This window comes from Arachis stenosperma, chromosome 3, assembly GCF_014773155.1.
Source record: "Arachis stenosperma cultivar V10309 chromosome 3, arast.V10309.gnm1.PFL2, whole genome shotgun sequence".
NCBI lineage: Eukaryota > Viridiplantae > Streptophyta > Magnoliopsida > Fabales > Fabaceae > Arachis > Arachis stenosperma.
The window spans coordinates 61,260,003-61,278,916 of record NC_080379.1 but is presented as its reverse complement, the minus strand read 5'-3'; positions in this window follow the sequence as shown (position 1 = coordinate 61,278,916).

Below are 18,914 nucleotides of genomic sequence, written 5' to 3'. Positions count from 1 at the left end.
ATTTACTTTCTTGCTCTTTAAGTTTCTGCACTTTTACTCTTCTGTTCTTTATTTTACTGCATTTCTCCCTTCCCCCTTTACATTTACTGTCATTTAATTTCTGATAAACACAAATCACTCAACCAAAACTTGATTCGCTTGACTAAACCACCCACTAAACTAAAATTGCTCAATCCTTCAATCCCTGTGGGATCGACCTCACTCATGTGAGTTATTATTACTTGATGCGACCCGGTACACTTGCCGGTGAGTTTTGTGTTGGATCGTTTTCCACACATCAAGTTTTTGGCGCCGTTGCCGGGGATTGAAATAGATTGACAATGATTAAGTGAAGTGGAGGTCTAGATTAAGCACTTTTTCTTTTCTGTTATTCTAACTCTCACTAACACACTAACTGTTTGAGAAATTGCCTCTACTAACTCACTAACAATCTATTTCAAATAACTGCACTTAATTCTCAAGGGTGTTGTTGTTGGGCTACCCTGATTGTGTGCATATCGCAGGAAATCAAGTTTCTACAGACAAAGGGTACCATGACATGAAGCCACCACTCATTGCACTTATCAAGAACAATTGCTCTTATGATGGAAGTCCATCAGAGGATCCTCGACAACATATATCTACTTTCCTGAGAACTTGCAATGCAATCAAAACTGATGGCCCAGATCAGGACACTTACAAGATCCTATTATTCCCTTTTTCATTGAAGGGTGAAGCTGCACAATGGTTTGAAACTTTTCCCCAAGGAAGTATCACTAGTTGGGATGATTTGGTCATCAAATTTCTGGCCAAATTCACCTCATCCAAACAGATCATCCAGCTGAAAGAGGAGAAACATCTATTCACACAAGGGGACGAAGAACCACTCTTCACAGCCTGGGAAAGATACAAGAGAGCAACTGATAAAGTGGGCTTCCGAGCTTTCTATGAAGGATTGACCCCAGAAACAAGAAAAGCAGTGGACTACTTCTCAGATGGCCTACTCAAAGCAACAACAAATGCTCAAGGAATTACAGACTTCAATGACAAAGGAACCAACAACCAACATCCATCTGAGAAACCACATAGTGCAATCTCAGAAGAAGAAGTGGCAAATATTGAAGGAGTGAATGCGTTCAAGGACCAAAACAAACAGATGCATCCTCAACCACAGCAAAACATGGAAACATCTGCTGCAGTGAATGCCAAATTTCCACCCTGGAGACCCCATTCCTATCTGAGAATGAGGGAGTTTCAACATCAGGAACAAGGAAGTTTTCGCCAGGACAATTCCATGACCACAACCAATCAACATCTTCCCCCCACTAATACCACCCAAAGCCAATACCCACAACACAGACACTCCCAAACCCATCTTAACTGGAGAAGGGGTGAGTACCAAAATCACAGACCAAGGGAATTCCATTATAACAACCCGAACTTCATAAATCATCAAAAATACCATTACAGCAATAACAACCATTACATGCCTCCACCACACCCACCCTTCCTACCTTCAACATGTCATCACCAACCAACCTCGCAAGACTCTCAGAGAATCACAAACTTGGAGATCCTAATGGAGAGAATGATGAAACATCAAGAAGAAACAACAAAGAACCAAGAGATGTTAATGAGAGGGCTTGAGGAGCAGATAGCTTAACTAGCGAAGCAATTTGCAGAAATGGGTGAGAAGAAATCAGATATTTTCTTCAAAACCAATGAAGATAAACCAACCAACAACAAAGATGCTACAAAGAAGGAAGGATGGAAAGAGATCATGGAGGACAACGAGAAAATACTGGACAAAGGAAGCACCAGCCAAGAACAATACAACAAGGACAAGAGGAAGCAGAGGATAGAACTAAAGAAAAGAAAAAAATCCTCACTGGAAAGTTTTCACTAGGGGATCGAGTGATGATCAATATTCAACCCTTGAAGGTATCCCCACAGTTGTCTGAACACTACACGGTGACTAAGATCCTTTCACAAGAATGTATAGAAGTCATCAAAGAGGAAACCGGAAGGAAGTTCACAGTGAAGACAGACAAGTTAAGGCACTCTGATTTCTGACCTCCATGATAAGCAGAAATGAAAATGTCAAGCTAATGACAATAAAAGAGCGCTTGTTGGGAGGCAACCCAACCTGAGGTAGTTTCTTTTCATAGCTTGTTTTCAATAAAAATGTTGAACAATTGGTATGTATTGCAAGGAGCTAAGTTTGGTGTTGCACACCAAAACAATTTGAGGGAGAATGAGGACTTTTAAGTTTGGTGTTCCACCAAAAATTTCATTTAACACATTCTCATCTCTTGCATGATTCTAGCTCCAAGCAAGCAAACATATTATTCAACTGTTAAATTGTTTTCTAGCTTTTGTTTCATTTAACCTATAGCAAGGATACATGGTTTCACTTATGGTTAATTTGGTACATCTGAGACAGTGGCAAAACAATTAAGTTTGGTGTTCATACACCAAAATCAATTCAAGAGCCACACTCAGTATTATGCTTACTAACCATGTAATTAAGGGCTTGAGAATCAAGCAACTTTGAGAACTATGCAGGATATAAGCCAATATTTGAAGACATTATGCATTGTAACTCAAAGAGGACATAGCAGAAAGAAAAATCAAAGGGCTGCAACTTCAAAGGTTGTATCTGAACTTAATCCTTGCTGCTGTGTGATGTTTCAAATCTGGAAGCCAGTGTATTTCTTGCTAAAGTGTTCATTTAGCTACAAGTGAAATTGTTTGTGAAAATGCCAAGTCTGCACAATGCTTGTATCCATCACTTAGCTTTAAATATTGCTTTGTTTCCCATATGCTTAAATAAAAGAGTTTGGTTTGAATTGAAAAGTAAAAAAAAAAATCCAATGTTGCATGAGTATGAATGGAAGTTGGTGGTGGCACATGTGTTTGATTAAATGCATAACTCATGAAATAAGTGTTGCATAATATCATTCTCATTCAATTGTGAGTTAGCTTGCTGTTACAAAGACTTCTATCTATAATGAAACAACCCTTGGTAACAAAAACAGAAAAGAAAGGGAAAGAAAAAGCCAAAATGGCAAGAAAAACAAAGAATAAAGGTTGGACACCAATGGTTTGAACCTTAGGACAAATGCCTGTGGTGTTCTTGTACTGAGATCTGCTTGGATGAGTAAATTCTAAGGGGTATTTTGAAACCCGGTCACTTAGATCAACTGATTTGGGATGGCCAATTGAAAATCCACAATAAAGAGCAACTTAGATACAAAGCACTTAGTGATCCAAAGAGATGCTGGGCATCAATGATCCTAGGAAGAATTAGTGAGCTAAGTGTCTGTGGTGGAAAGATGTTGAGCAAAATAAAAGAAAATGAAGCCAAAGGCTAAGCTGCAACATTTAACACCCAACCTCTAAAAGAATAAAAAGCTTGTTAAAGCATTGTAAGCCAAAAAAAAGTTACCAAGGGAGTAATCAAAAGGTGAGTCTTATGACAGCAAGTTTAGCAAACCTTTGATGCAAAATGTGTATTATGCAGCAGCAACAATAAGTGAGTATCATTGTCTGCATAAATGCCCCATAAATTGAAGTTCTGCTATCTGCATAATAAGGATTTATGTTCTTTTCTTATTCATATCATTTACTCTTAGTTTTGATGCTTGCTTGGGGACAAGCAAGGTTTAAGTTTGGTGTTGTGATGACAAGTCATCATATACCCATTTTTCAAGCTAATTTCACTTGTTTTGTTAGCATTTATGCACTTTCTTGCATCCTAAGTTAGTGATTTGGAGTAAAAATGCATAACTTCTCTAAATCAAGCAACCACTATGAAATTAATGATAAATCATGAGGTTTAAGCTAATTTTAATTGCATTTTAATTGATTTATAAGCCTCTTGAATTTAGTGATACTTTGAGTGGTTGTTTGGTTTATTTTAGGTGAAGAAAAGAAAAGAAAATGAAAAGCGTGGCCTAAGAAGCGTGACAAAAGAAAAGGGAAGCGTGGCCAAAGAAGGGAGAAGCGTGCCTCAACTAATGGGGGAAGCAACCTTGCCCTCCACAAGGGCAGAATGCCCTCTAGGAGGGCAGCATTAAGTGACCGAACCAAGAAAGGCAACTCTGCCCTGCCCACTCCAAAGGGCAGAGCACAAAATAATGCCTTGGAACCAAGGGCAGGGCAGCCTCCTGGGAGCTACCATTTTGGGCCGAAAAATTCAATTAAAATTCCAATTAAATTCTTTTCTTCACCAAACCAAAAGCCCATCCAAATCCCATTATCCAAGAATAGAAAGTGTATAAATAGGACTTAGTTTGATGTAATTAGGACTTTGATGCTCACTTTTGAATTTTTACTTTTACCTTGGCTTTTGAATTTTCATTTTCACATTCCTTTGGAGCTTTGACTCTCTTGGAATTGTTCTGGAGAGAATTGGCCGAGACTTCAGAGGATCAAGGGAGAGTTGATTGATCTCCTTCCTCAATTCCCTTGGGCAATTCTACTCTTCTGTTTTCTGAGTTGTGGATGTGTGAAATTGGGGAAATTCTGTCCTAATTCCCATTCAAACTCTTTGCATTATATTTTCTGCATAATTCAATCCAAATTCTGTTCTTCTACTGCTTCATCTTTAATTTTCTGTCAATTGCTTAGTAACTTCAGATCTGGGAAGGAAATTGGGTTTTAGGCTCTGCTACCTAAGCCCTTGGGATCCTGAGATCACTTTTGGTTCCTCTGTGAACCTTTACTGCACTTTAATTTCCTTGCTGTTTAAATTTCTGCTTGCATCCAATTCAATTTCTGCTACCTTCATTACTGCAATTTACTTTTCTTTCGTTTAGATCCTGCAATCCCATTCCTCAATTCCCTTTTACATTCAAGCAATTTACCTTTCTTGCACTTTAAGTTTCAGTCATTTACTTTCTTGCTCTTTAAGTTTCTGCACTTTTACTCTTCTGTTCTTTATTTTACTGCATTTCTCCCTTCCCCCTTTACATTTACTGTCATTTAATTTCTGATAAACACAAATCACTCAACCAAAACTTGATTCGCTTGACTAAACCACCCACTAAACTAAAATTGCTCAATCCTTCAATCCCTGTGGGATCGACCTCACTCATGTGAGTTATTATTACTTGATGCGACCCGGTACACTTGCCGGTGAGTTTTGTGTTGGATCGTTTTCCACACATCAGACCCCCAAGTAGGTGTTCAACGTCCTAGAGCCATCCTAGCTCGTGGAGACACTCAAGGCTCAGCCCAAACACTCACCAAGTGGGTCCTGAAAGTGGATTTTCACACTAAAAGATGGTTTTACCCTTTTATGTAATCCTTAGTCATTAGATTAGTATATATAGAACAAGGATCTCCCTTGTTCAAGAATTTTGCCATTTTTACGTTTTCACGTTATATTCTCTATCAGTATGAGTTACTAAACCTCCTAGGTTAAGGCTTGGGGCTCTGCTGAGTTTTATGCATTAATAAAAGTACTACTATTCTATTTTCTATCCGTGTTTGATTCTATTCTAAGATGTATCTTCGTTCTTCATCCTTATGAATGAGTTGAACCGACACAAGGTTATCTCTATTCTATATGGGTTCAGAGTGAGTCTTTCATCGGACAATGATGAACCACAAGCTTAATTATACATCTCTTAGACAGCTAATCCACGACTTCGTTGGGGACTTCTCGAAACACCAGTTCAGCCGAGGTGTGGGGAGATTAGAGTCTTTGCAGTAAAGGCTAGAACCATAGGTGCAGCATTCTTTGATCCAGAAGATTTGACCTTGTCTGTGGCATTTTGAGTAGGATCATCAAGGGGAATGAACTACATGAGTTTCACCTTCAATCAGACTAGATCCGCACTAACCTTGGGGTTCAGCCTGGAGGAAGATTGGCGACCTCTCAAGAAAGGCGTTGATCACATATAGCCTGCCATAAAAGAAATCATTCACAGTTGGAGTAGATAGTGAAACCAAGTTGATTCAGAAGAATAAAGTATCTCCGAGGCCTTAACCATCTTCTTATCATTGCATTCACCATTAATTGAGTAACATTTTCATTATTTCACTTTTATGCGCTTGAAACAAACAACCAACTTTTCTATCCACCTGACTAAGATCTACAAGATAACCATAGCTTGATTCAAGCTGACAATCCTCGTGGGATCGATCCTGACTCACCTCAGGTATTACATGGACGACTGATAAATCCATATTTCATGGTATTTATTTGCTTTAATTGGGTAAATTTCATCAACTTTTCCTACATTTACTTAATGAAATAGCATGCTTTTGTAAATTCTACCTAAATTGTGCTTAAAAGTGAAAACATGCGTTTTAGGCCCTTATTTGCTAAATTTTATTTGCTTTAATTCCATTTGATGACTTGATGTGTTTTTTGAGTGATTTAAGGTTTTAAAGGCAAATATGGATTGAAGAAGTGAGGAAAGAAAGTATGCAAAATGGGAAAATTCAAGAAATGAAGGATTTGTAAAGCTGTCAATCTTGACCTCTCGGTACTAAAGTGATCATAACTTGAGCTATAGAGATCCAAATGAGGCGGTTCCAGCGGCATTGGGAAGCTAAAATCCAATGCATCAAAATTTAGCATGTATTCATATGTACATACCTGTGCATACGCACAAGTCTTGACACGTGGCTTCATTAATTGCAACTCATTGGCAGCGATTTTTGGGCCTCTAGAACCCAATCCAACTCATTTCTGAAGCTATTTTAAGCAGAATTCAAGAGGAAACAAGAGGGGAGTAATTAGGTTTAGCTTAGTATCATGTAGTAGGCCATTCTAGAGAGAGAAGCTCCTCCTTCTCTCAAGAATTTAGGGATATTAGTTTAATTTCTCTTTAATTTCCATCTTTAATTCTTGTCTTAATGTAGTTTCTTTTACTTTTCCTTGTTTAATTGTCCTTATTCTCTTAGTTCTTCTTGTTAATTTCCCATTTTTGTCATTTTATTTTTATGAACACTCTTGTTAACTTTAATTTCAATTAATGCAATTTGATGTTTTTATGTTTACTGTTATTTAATTGAGTTGTTATTATTATTTTCTTACTTTTGGTCATTTTAGAATTTATTATTATTGCAATTTAATATGATTTTGTTTTCATGCACACCAAGTGTTTGATAAAATATTTGGCTTAGTTTTAGTGTAGTTTTTCTTCACTCTTGGCTTGAAAATGAGGACTTTAGTGACCCTTGAGTCATTGATGTCCATTCTTGATTGATATATTAGAGTAGTTAGTTGATTTGGTTTCCACTAACTCTAAGCCTTCCATTAATAGAGTTGGCTAGGACTTGTGGATTGAGATCAATTATGCCTATTTGACTTATCCTCGATGTTAGGGTTGACTAAGTAGGATTAACTCTTCATAATAATCATGTATTTGTAGTCAATAGCTAGGATAGGTAACCTTAACTCTCACTCCTTGTCAAGAAGTTTCTTTAGCACTTGAATTTTTCTTTTTCTTGATTTATTGCTTTGAGTTTAATTCCTTGCATGCTTTTTTCATTCCTTGCTATTTATATTCCTTGTCTCATGTCATCAAACCCCCCATTTACCCGTAGCCAATAATTGAGCATTTTATTGTAATTCCTATAGAGAACAACCCGGGACTTAATTAATCTCGGTTATTTTCAATTGAAATTAAACTTTAATTGGGAGATAATTTTTTATTTAGACTATACATGCAACGAGATTCTATTTTGTGAAATTCTAGATCAACATTAATTCTCACCACCAAATTTTTGGCACCGTTGCAATGGTGTCACATTCTTGCCTATTGTAAATATGTTAATATGTATATAGCTTGCTTTTTGGTTGTCTTTTGTTTATGTTGATGGTTAGGATTGGGATCCCATAGAACATTGAAAATTCAAGCATTGGTGGAGAATTCAAGCACAAGCCACCATAGCAAAGGCTCTTTAAATTATCTAACTTAAAGACAATAAATAAAAGGAATAGGTGGGAGACACCCCACCTTGGTAACATCTTTCTAACTCTTCCTCTCCTTTAGCATTTGTTTGTTGAATTTTTGCTTCTTTTAGTTAGCTTAGTTTGGTAGAAATTTTGTGTTGATCTTGTATTTTTAGGGTAGAATATGTTTTGGGGTTGCAAAAGCTATTTTGGATGTCATGTTTGGTGCCTTAGAACTCTAATTTTTTTTTGAAAAAACAGAGCATGTACGTGCACACACAACTGTGTGTATGCACAACCCTAGTTCTGCATCTTATGCGTACACACACTCATTTGCATCCCTTCTATTGGGAGCGCTTGCACACCCTTGTGCGTTCGTGTCCCCCTCTTTTTACCTCTCGTGCGTACGCACGGACCTGAGTGCGTACGCACAAATGTCGAATTGGGCATTAAATTTTGACATTTCACTTCCCAAAAAAAATCTCTTTGTGTGCGTACGCACAAACCGATTCACACATTGGCTTGGGAAGTGAGTTCCTAGGATACTAGAGTCATAATGTCCGACATTTAGTGGTAATTCTTGGGTAGTTAGTTGACTCTTGTTTCAATTGACGCTAGCTTTTTACTAAGAAATTAGTAAGTTAGCTAGGATTTATGGATTAAGGTCAATTATGCTTGCTTGAATTACTCCTCGATGTTAAGGGTTGACGAAGTGAGATTGACTCATCATAGTTTCCATAGTTGTGGTTATTATGATGATAGGATTCCTTAATTCTCATTTCCAAGTCAAGGCTCTTTTATGCATTTATAGCATTTTCACTAGTTTTGACCATACTTTCTTTTTACTTGCATTAATTTCAATTTTGATCTTTTCTTAGTTCTTTTATTCCTTATTTCTTTTAATTTTCCGTTTCTTACTTGAAAACCCCCATTTCCCTCACAACCGAAAGTGTGACACCTTAATTGCATCCCCAGGAAGAACGACTCGAGGTTTAATTACTCTCGGTTATATTTGTATTTGAAAAATCTAAACTTTGATGTTGGGAGTTAGTTGTTGATTTGGGCTATACTTGCAATGAAGAGATTATATTTTGTGAAATTCCAGATCAACATTAATTCTCACATAAAGTTTTTGGCGCCGTTGCCGGAGACAATGCAAACAGTGTTATGTTTTTGGTTGTTGTAAATATGTGAATAGTGTAAATAGATACTTTTTGGGTTGATTGTTTGCCTTTGTTCGTAATTAGGATTTTGTTTTTTTTAATTAGTTAATATCCTTTGTTCTTATTTTCCATTTTTTTCTCTATGAGCTATCACCTTTTTGGCTTGGTGTTTGGTTATTACAATATTATAGGGAATGGTAATCTTAATGATGGAGTGCACCAAGGATTGGATTATCATTTGAGGGAGGAGCCACACTCACATGGATAATCCTCATGGCAAACTCCTCCCCCATACCACCATGATCATACTTCATCCTATAGTGCATACCAACCAATTGAATATGGTAGCCCTTACAATGACTACCATCCTCAACCACCATATTCCTATGACCTATACCCTCAACATTGCCCTCAATATTGCCCTACCCTGAAGCCTCACTACATCAGCAAATACCTCCATAGGATCTACTTTCATATCCATCTCACAACCCACCCTATGAACCACCATCACCCCAGCATTACTACTTCCATAATCACCTTGATCAACTACCTCCATATACACCACCTCAATATCCCCACCCTAATGAAATAAACCCTATATATGAAGACTTTCTCCCAATCAATGAGCATTCTATTCCATCTCATCCCTTGGATGATAATGAGCAACAAGAATGGATCAAGCATTCATGCCATAACCGAAGCAACTTCATGGATGGATGTGAGGAACCAATCTCAAATGAAGAGTGCGGGATGAAGGAATGTTTAGAACCCCAAGTGGAAGATGAAGAATTGAAGCATGAACCACCGCAAGCGGAGGAAGTTGAGCTTATTAAAGTTGAAGAAGTGGTTGAAGAACTTGGGAGAATTAAACAAGAGGTAGATACCAAAATTGAAGACAACTTTGCACCAACAAATGGCATTGTTGATTTTATTGAGCACTCTTCTATTGGAGTGGAAAGTAATGTCAAGGAGGACCGTGCACAACCTCTGAAACATAATTTGAGCAATGAAGAGAACTTGGAAGATGTTAGTAAACAAAAATTGGAAATTGAAGCAATTTGTCAAGAGGTGGAGGTGATACAAGAGGAGAACAAGGGAATGGAAATTTCAAGGCTATTAAAAATCTCCCTTCCTAGGCAACCATCTAACACACTATTTAAGTGGATAATAATCTCATCATTTAACTTCATTTGCTCACATGAGTATGCCTTGTTGGAAATGGATGGCCAACTTAGGGTCCTTTGTAAAGTGCTAAGTAAGAAAGAGTTCAATGTTGGGTGGCATGGTGAACTAAGGCGATCAAGGGTTGAACACTTAAGATTTGAGTTCCAATGGTGGTACAAGGCACAATTGAATGATTTTCAAAGGAAGATTTGGAGCCTTGGTGAGCATTCAAGATTTTGGTCACCCCATTGGAAGATTGAAGATCAACAAGGAAGGGTGTCAACAAACAAAGTGTGAGATCCGGGAGGATTTTGGAGGAACAAACATGGGTGGCAACTCAAGGATGAGTAGAAGCACAAGCCACCTTGACAAAGGCTTCATTCAAGAAGTCCAACTTAAGGACTTTAAACTAAAGTCCTAGGTGGGAGACACCCCACCATGGTAATATCCTTATAACCCTTTCCCCTTTCAGCTTTTGTTTCTTGAATAAATGCTTATCTTGTTTAGTTTAGTTAGTTGCATTTTAGTGTTTGTTAGGTAATCTTAGTGGAATAATGTATTTTTGGGAGTTTTAATACGTTTTGAGGCTTGGAAAACTATTTTGGATATCATGTTGGTACCGTAGAGGCATTAAAATTTTTGCAGAAACAGGGCAGTGTGCATACGCACACACCTGTGCCCATGCACATTTTTCCCGGATTTTGACATCTGTGCATACACTCAACCCTGTGCGTACGCACACCCTTAAAACCCCTTCTGCTGGGAGCACTCGCACAGCTTGTGCGTGTGCAACCTACCCTTTTCATCCCTTCTATGCGTGCACGCACACTTCTCCATTTTACTCTTAAAAAAAAAAGTCTTCTGTGCATGCGCACAGCCTTGTGCGTACGCACACATAGTAATACCCTTCCTGTCAGGAGCGCTTGCATGCCCTGTGCGTATAAACGATCCAAATTTTTCCAAGTGTGCATGCGCACCCTTCTTTGTGCGTACGCACAGGTCGCGTTCTGGGCAGCAATAAGAAAGAAGCCCAGTCGCACTAGAACTCTTCCCTTATCCTTTTTCTTCTCTTCTCCGGCGAAGATCCGCCGCTGTGAGCCTCGCAATGGCTATCACAAGTGCCACTGTTGCTTCTCTTCTTCTTTTTCACCCTTCAACTTTTCATATTTTAAGTCTTAATCCTCTTTGTTTTGTTTAGTTGCTTGCTTAATTTTTGTTTTCCTTGTTTAGCTTTGGTAATATAGCCTAAGTTTTGCTTAATTGTTTGATTGTTGCATTGCAAGTGTTCAATTCTTGAATTATGGGTTGTTAATGCTTGAATTTTGGCTTAAAATTGATGAATATGTGCACTGCATACCATGTGTTTGATATAATACCTGAATAAACTTTGAGTTTAGTGCATGCGTTGTAGCTACCATATGTGTTAAACTATATTCTTGTTTGGCATTCTCATCAAGGATGGTTCACTTTTGCATGATTATGATGTTGTCTTTGATTGAAAATTTCAATAACCTTGAGTTGCTAGCACCAAATTGATATGAAAATTGACATTTGATTTCTTTTTGGTGAAATTTTAAACAAGTACATATTGAAAGTAGTGAATTGAATTGAATTACTTGTTCATCATGGTTTTCAAATTAACATAATCACATAACAAGGTCCTTATTTTTTGCTAATGCTTTGCATTTGTTTGAATTGATTTGACTTGATTCTTACCAAGCTTGTCATTTTTTGTAACAAGCATCTTACCCATGTGATTATTTCATTATTCTTGAGGATGAATAAGTAATGTTCTTTCCATTAATGAATTGGTTGTTGTTGTGCTATTCTATCTTAATCTTGCGGTTTCACTTGCACAATTTCAATATCCAATATTTTCTAAATTCAATTCACTCTTGTTATAATTGCCTAAGCTTGCTTGTGTTTAATTGATGCTTACTCATTGCTTGCAACTTAAGCCATTTAATTGCAGAACTCATGCTTAAATTTTGATTGTGTGGATGCCTTTTTAACCGGTCATTGTGTGTGTTCCAACCGTGCGCATAATTGGAATACACACATGGCTCATTTTTATCATGCCATACCACTATACAACCTTCCTCAATTAAATGCTTATTTGTTTTCTATTGGCTCCAAGTATACATTATAATTGCTTCATCCTTTACCTTTTTGTGCTACTTGCCTTTTGATTCTTAATTATGCTCTATTCATTCTTTTTAAGGATGAGCCATAAAGGCAAGGAGCCGATGGAGGAGAAGGACGCCGAAGAGGGAGATGCCAAGAAGGCATTGAACTTGGCAAATTCTATGCAACCCGAGCCCCCGCATCCACCAGCTGAAGGTGGAGGAACTTTAGAGCCATTCTCCCTGGATTGTGTTCGTGCACGGAGGACCGTGCAACACTTAAGTGTGGGGGAGGATTCACCATTTTTGGGGCGTAAATTTTCTCTTCCGAATACTTTGCACTTAATTTTTGTTTTCTTTTATTAAGTTTCTTGTAGATATTTGAGTGTTTTTTATTGTTGCATTGCATTTTCTTCTAGTTTATATATCTTAGCTTATGCTATTGCATTTTGCATTCTTAGTTAGTATATATTTTATAGATAGAAGTTGTGATTGGATGATGTGAATAGCATAGTGCCTAGTTCAATTTTGGTCCTAATTTTTCATTTTGGTTTTTGAATGCTAAAAGTTAGGAAAAGAACTAGGAAATAATTTTGGAGAAAAACAACAAAAATTTTCAAGAATTTTGTTTTTAGGGCATGCCATTGGATTTTGAAAAATCTTTTTAAACTTGCTTGAATGATTTTGGTGGAACATAAAAGCGAGATAGAACAAAATACCTCGTGAGCCTTTGAGCTTTATTGAGTGGTTATACTTTCTAACCACAATTTTTGTTCATTGTGTGCTATGCTCCTTCTATGATTGTGATCTTGGTTTTGCTTGATTCTTTATTTCCAATGTTTGGTGTTTTGAATGTATTTAGCATGATTCAGGCCATTATTTCAATTAAAGCTTACTCACCCATATAGCCATACCCTTACATCTACCATTGTTAACCAATCTTGAGCCTTATTAACCCCTTTGATCTAATTGTGACCGCATCATCAACCTTAAGCAGAAAATCATGAATAACCTTGAATTGCATCTTTGATTAGCTTAGGTTAAGGTGTGTGTTTCATTTAAGTGTGGGAAAAATCTTTGGAAAACATTGGTAGTGAATGAAAATATTCGTTTTGGGTATTTCATTGAAAAATTTGGAAAATGAGTGCGCATTCATGTGTCAATTTACTTTAACCATATGCATTTGTCATAGACAAGGAAGAAAAATAAATTGAAAAGAAAGAAAAAAGAAGTGAAAAAAAATTATAGCAAAAGGGGACAAAGGTTGCCCCCAAAGAAAAGAAAAATGAATAAGAAATGCATATGTGGATTTGAATGGAAACCAAGGCATGAAAATGTGTGTGAAAAGAAGTAATGGGTGGTTAGAATGCATTTTTTGTGATTTAATTGATATAGGTTGAGTGAGATACTTGAGCTAATCAAGGATTCAATTTCTCAGTCCACTTGGCCATATCTATCCCACCTTGACCCTAATCCCATTACAACCCTATAAAGTCCTCATGATAATTGCATTCATTCATCACATGTTTATTGATTGTTAGATGAAAAGCAATTCCTTGAAAGTATGATTAGAGGAGACTTGTGTGATTAAACCCTAAACACCGAGCGATTAGCGTGCATATACACCTAGTGAGGGTTCAATTACTCAATTCTATGTCTCTACCTCTCTTATCATGCATTCTTGTAAGTTGCTTCATTTTGAAACTAGAATTAATTCTTTGGATTTTGATTGCATTGAATTATTTCTTTGCTTAGCCCTATATGTCTATATACTTGCTTGGAATTTGATTGTTTGTTTTCACTAAATCAATAGGACATTATAGATAGATAGATATATATATAGCATATAGTATACTTGCATGCATATAGATAGTTGCATTTAATAAGTTGTTTACCCTTCGATCATTCTCCTTGTTTGTATTTAGCATGAGAACATGCTATTGTTTAAGTGTGAGAGAATTGATGAGTCCATATTTGATGATGAATTTTGGTTTGATTTAAGTGGATTTCATCATATAAACCCACATTTATTTACCTAAATAGCATGCTTTTGTGTTTTCTCTCTAAATTGTGCCTAATTGTGAAAATATGTTATTTTGTGCTTAATTTAATCAATTTTATTCCACTTTCATTCTATTCGATGCCTTGATATTTTTTTGAGTGATTTCAGGTGTAATAGGTAGGAATGGCTTGATAAAAGTGGAAGAAAAGCATGAAATTGGGAGAAAACGTGAAGAAAACAAAAAAGAAAAGCATTTCAGAGTGTGCCCACGCACACTTTCTGTGCCTACGCACAAGGGTCAAAATCAGCACCTATGCCCAGCACAGCTCTATGCATACGCACAGAATAGAAATCAGCAAGTATGCCCATGTACAATTTTTGTGTGTTCGCACAGGTACCAGCGCGTGACTTCATTAATGAAGCACATGGCTCGCAATTTCGGGGGCCTCTTGGCCCAGTTTTGAGTGTGCTGAAGCTGAGTTTCAAGGCTATATCAAGGGGAAATGACCATATATCAAAGCATTAGGACTAAGAGCTTATAGAATTCGGTTAATTAATGACTAATTAACGCATAAATGAGAATTTATTCTAGAAAGCCAAAAATGTAATTTTTATGGCTTAATATGATAGAGGAGATTGAGATGAGAATTTCGATACTAACTTTATAGAAATCGGACCAAGATTGGATCGAACGGGCCAAACCGGGCCAACCGGACCCATATTAGGCCCTTGGCCCAACATAACTAAACCTAATAAACCCTAAAACAGCACTCTCTCTCCTCTCTAAGCTCTCATTCATGCTGAAATGGTGAAAGGAAAGTGAAGAACACTCTCTCAAGTTCTAACCCTTGGTTGACCTTCAAACCACCATAACTTTTGATCTAGAGCTCCAATTGCCACACCGTTACGGCCACGCATTCACCGCGAAAACCTCTACAAAACCCACTACTTTATTTTTGAGGCAAGCTACGAAATCATTTCAATTCTTCATCCATAAATTTCAAATTTTCATGGAGAAAATGTTGAGATTTTAGGCTCTTTGATGTTATAGGATCCAACTCTCTTGAAGGAGAAGATTAATCTTATCTCCTTGAACCTTGGATGTGGTAAGATTTTCAACCTTAGTATAATTTGTTGTTCTATGATGTTTGGGTATTGAGATTTTGTGTTTGGGTATGATAATTGTGGCTTAGGTAGTGTGTATGTTAATATTGGAGCTTGATTGAGATTTTGAAAAGCTTGAAAAAGGGCTTTAGTGTGCAAAAAATCTATTCTTGAAGGTGTTGAGACCTTGAGAGCTTGTGGACAAGTGATTTGGAAGTGCTCCGGTTGAGCGTAGGAAGTCGGCTAAGGTATGGTCTCGATTTCCTGTATCTAAAATGTAATGTGGTGTGAAAACTTAGGCTAGAGGCCCTAAGATAGGCATTGAATTGTTGATGTTGTTAAATGGTTGAGAAATATGATGTGGTCATATATGTGATTATGAATATTGATGCCTTGATGGTGTAATATATGAGAAAAATGCATGTTGTGATATATGTTTGATGAATGGTTGGGGTTGAATTGTGGGTGAAACCATGTCGATGGTGAGTATGATATTGATTATGTATAATGATGATTGATTGGAAATTGTATTATTGAAAATTGGGATGAAGAAGGATGTATGACATGTTAATGTGTTTGGATTTTTAGCCATTTAATTGAGATGGGTTGAAAGGTTGGCATGGTGGTTGTGAAATTGATAAAAATGTTAATGTATGAGTTGAGGAGGCTTGAGGTTGATTCTTGGAATGTTTCGGGTTGATTTCAAAAAGGGATGAAATTAGTATGTTTTGGTTGATTTTGAAAAGGGTTGAAATTGGTTTGTTTTGAAAATGGCATTTTGTGGTTTTGTATGAAAATATGGCTTTTGGGCATACTCTGATGGGGCATAACTTTGACTCCGGATCCCCGTTTTGTGCCAAACTTGTTTAAAAATGAAATTGGATCCGGGATGTTCATGCCATTCGAAGAACAGGCGAAAATGATTTGAAATGAAGAAGTTATGTCCGTCGGAAGATTGAGGGTTAAATCTGTGAATTCTGCAGCTTTTAACTTAGAAAAATTTTTAGCAGAATTCCCCCACAAGTGAGCGTGACTGATGCGTACGCGTCTTTTTTGAAAATGATTACGGCGGAGCCATTGTTGATTTATGGCCGAATATGATTGCATGTATATGCGTATTGAATGAAATGTGAATGTTGCACTTCCACTATCTGAGATACGAGTTTTCCTGGGTGAAAGCAGTAGCTAGCCACCACGTGCTCCAGGTAGAGACTCGATAATCTGCTGACCTTATGTCGTAAGTGTGGTCGGACACTGTGAAAGTTCCGAATGAGCTCGCCCCCGTGGATAAACACCAGTGTGGGTGTTGTATGGATACACATTAGTGTGGGTGTTGTATGATTATGGTTATGATCATGATGATGATCGAAAATAACTCGAGTTGGGGATGCACGATAGAGGGACGGTCCAATGGTTAGCTACCAGGACTTGTCGGGTTGGCTATATAACCGATAGATGATATCATCAGCCATTAGGGACAGGCATTCATCATGTGCATATTATGTGAATTATTTGGAATTGCCTAATTGACTGCATATTACTTGCTAATTGTCTAAATGTCGTATTTGTTTCCTATTTGTATATCTTTTGTCTGATATAACTGTGTTTGCTATATTATACTCCTGCTGGTGGTTGGGAGGTCTGAAGGACTTGGAAAGGGAAGTAATAGATAGACTGAAGAATCTTTAGTTAGTTGCCAATTATGGTTTAGTCTATTTATAAACTTTGAATTTATCTAGTGGAAGTTCTAGGATTGCCTTTGGCTTTCCCAGGACATTACATGTTAGATATGTGGGTATTGTTACCATACTTAGAACCTCCGGTTCTCACCCATGCGGATTTTGTGGTTTTCAAATGCAGGACAAGAGGCTTTCTTGCTGAAGCATGATGGAGACTTCTGGATCGTTCGAAGATCCTTTGTTCTCGGGACTCTATTTTGGTTTTATGTTTTCTGTTAGATACTTTTATCTCCATTAAATAATACAAACTATGATGACTCCTCTTATAGGAGGTTTTGGAGAATAGGTTTTTTGTATTTATGTCCCTTTGGGTTTCTTTTGGGGTTTCCTATTTTATTTACATGTATATATTGCTATGCTCGGACCAGTTATCTTCACAATCGGATTTTGAGTTTTAATATTCCTGCTTCCGACACTCCTTTGTATATATGATCTCGCTTTAGCTTATTCCTTATTCGTCACGTTTTCGATCGGAGTGTTGCGCTTTCGAGTTGCGATTTTGTTTTACCCCTTTTTCTTCAAAGACTCCTAGTTATAACCAATTATTCATACTACTATACGTACTAAATTTTTATTTTAGAGGTCGTAATACCTTGCCATATCTGAATTATGACTTAAGCATAAGACTCTGTATGGTAGGGTGTTACAGAGCTCATTTTACATTTTTAGGATAGATAATTAGGAGTAGGAGTAGTGTAGATAGAGATTCTCTCTTAGGGTTTTATTTAAGGTTTTACAAATTTTCATTGTAGCATTTTATAGCAAGTTTTGATTTTGGATTTTGCTCATCTTTAATGTAAGTACTTCTTAATTTCCTCTTTAATTTCACTACTCTTGTTACATTTTCATCTATTTCAAGTTACTTTGTTCATTTATGCAATTTTGGTTTCTTGAAGTTTTGGTTGATGAATTTAGTGTTTTATGGTTTATATTTGCTTGATTGCATGTTTATTGTTGATATTGTGAATATTTTGGTTATAGCTTTCATTTTCCTTTGCAATTTCCTATGTTTTGCTTTTATACCCACCAAGTGTTTGTGAAAATGCCACTTGGTAATTTTGAGTAGATTTTCACACCTTGGCTAAGGAAATTTGTTTTTAGGATACTAGAGTCATGATGTCCGACATTTAGCGATAATTCTTCGGTAATTAGTTGACTCTTGTTTCCATTGATGCTAGCTTTTTACCAATTAATTGTAAGTTAGTTGGGACTTATGGATTAAGGTCAATTATGCTTGCTTTACTTACTTCTCGATGTTAGGGGTTGACAAAGCGAGATTGACTCATCATAATTATCATAGTTGTGGTTATGACAATGATAGGATTCCTTAATTCTCATTCCCAAGTCAAGGCTTTTTATGCATTCATAGAATTTCCACTAAGTTTTGATCTTTTTTCCATTTTAATTGCATTATATATCTTTTTCAATCATTTCTTAGTTCTTATATTCGCTTAGTTCTTTTAATCTTTCGTTCTTTAATTGCAACCCCCATGATTTCACAACCAAGAATATGTGCCTAATTTGCATTGTCTGAGGGAAGATGACCCGCGACTTTAAAACTCCCAATTTTTATTGGTTTGTGTAGTGACAAACAAAATTAAACTTTGGTTGAGAACTAAGTGTTGACTCGGAACTATACTTGCAACGCACTTCTTTCTATTGCGAAATTCCGAGTCGACGTTTGGCCAGCACCAACGACCCAGTGCACTTGCTGGTTCAATTGCATGG